This window comes from Moschus berezovskii, chromosome X (assembly GCF_049115385.1).
Source record: "Moschus berezovskii isolate FMDL1 chromosome X, NW_MosBer_1.0, whole genome shotgun sequence".
Classification (NCBI taxonomy): Eukaryota; Metazoa; Chordata; class Mammalia; order Artiodactyla; family Moschidae; genus Moschus; species Moschus berezovskii.
The window spans coordinates 18,845,651-18,847,130 of NC_142488.1; the positions used below are offsets into that span (position 1 = coordinate 18,845,651).

The following is a 1,480-nucleotide window of genomic DNA, read 5'->3' on the forward strand; positions in this document are numbered from 1 at the left end:
TCGGACACGACTGAAGTGACTTAGCAGCAGCGGCAGCAGCAGCAGTGGACAAGAGTGCCAACTTCACACTATCACCAACACTTGTTACTGTCTTTTTGATTACTGGGAATGAAGTGATAGCCCACTGTGATTTGGATTTGTGTTTCTCTCTTTTTTTTTTCAGAGTTAGCCAAAATTTAATACAGAATAATATAAAAGAGTAGAACAATGTCAACAGTTATTCAATGCCTGGAAAGCAAGTTGTAAGCTAAGAACAAATAACTCGGCAGGAACGATAGTAAACATGTTTATAAGACTTGGGAGATGAAAAAACTTCATCATTCATACATGATGTCTTATGCACAAGTACATTAGTTACCAGTACATTAGGGGACAGCCACAAAACAAACTAAGATGAAATCCAAGCTGCTTAGCTTTCCACCATTCTCTTGAGTATTAAATCCAGCCCACCTTTGGTCACTTGCAGGGGCGTTTTTTCTTCTTTATTCTCAATGTAAATGCTTGCTCCTTGGGACACCAGCAATTTTGCTTCTTCCACTCTCTCTTCATCACAGGCTAAGTGTCCTTGGCTGCTGCCCGGTGCATTGCTGTGGCCTCATAATGGTCCTTAGCGTCTGGATTAGCTCCGCCTTCCAGTAACATGACAGCAATCTCATGCCTGTTTTTGGAAGCTGCATAGTGTAGGGGAGTACAGCCATTTTGATTGACAGCATTCACTTGAGCACCTTTTCCCAGAAGGGCTTTGACAATCTCATCTCAGCCAGCGGAAGCAGCAATATGAAGAGGAGACCAACCTGCATCATCTTTATCATTCACTGGCACTCCAAGTTGCAGCAAGAATTCAACAGTTTCTGTATGTCCAGCTGAGCATGCCCAATGCAACGCTGTTCTGCTGTCCTGGTCAGTCCTAGTGGCCAGGGACTTATCCGCCAGGATCCTCTCCTTTAACTCCTCCAGCTTCCCACTGTAGGCCAGGTTGCAGACCATTAGGTTAGACACACACCCCTCCATTTCCCTTTCCCAGGATCTCCGTGCAGCCAGATCCACCACCTCCTCACTTCGCAGGCTCTGAATTTGCATTTCTCTTAAAGACTAATGATGTTGAGCATTTTGTCATGTGCTTATCTTCTATTTGCATAATTTCTTTGACAAAGAGTCCGTTTGGACCCTTTGCCCTTTTAAAAATAAAGTAATTGTCTGTTTATTATCGAGTTGCAAAAGCTCTTTATATATTATGGATACCAATCCCTTATCAGATATGTGATTTGCAAATATTTTCTCCTCTTCTATGGGCTATGTTTTTACGTTCTTGACAGTGTGCTTTGCAGCAAATCACAAGCCATTTTGAAACAAGGAGAATAGGACTTATACAATACCACTTTGCCTTGTCTTCATGTTTCAGTAATAATATAGTCCATTCCTCCACTTCACCCCCAAAAGGAAGCAGAAACTGCCAGCATAAATCTTTGGAGAAGTCCTC

General features: G+C 42.5%; 1 pseudogene; it reads right to left on the reverse strand.

Annotated features, from left to right (window-relative positions):
* Nucleotides 1-409: 409 nt before the first annotated feature.
* Nucleotides 410-1,063, reverse strand: LOC129564639 (uncharacterized; annotated as a pseudogene).
* Between the last annotated feature and the right edge of the window lie 417 nt (nucleotides 1,064-1,480).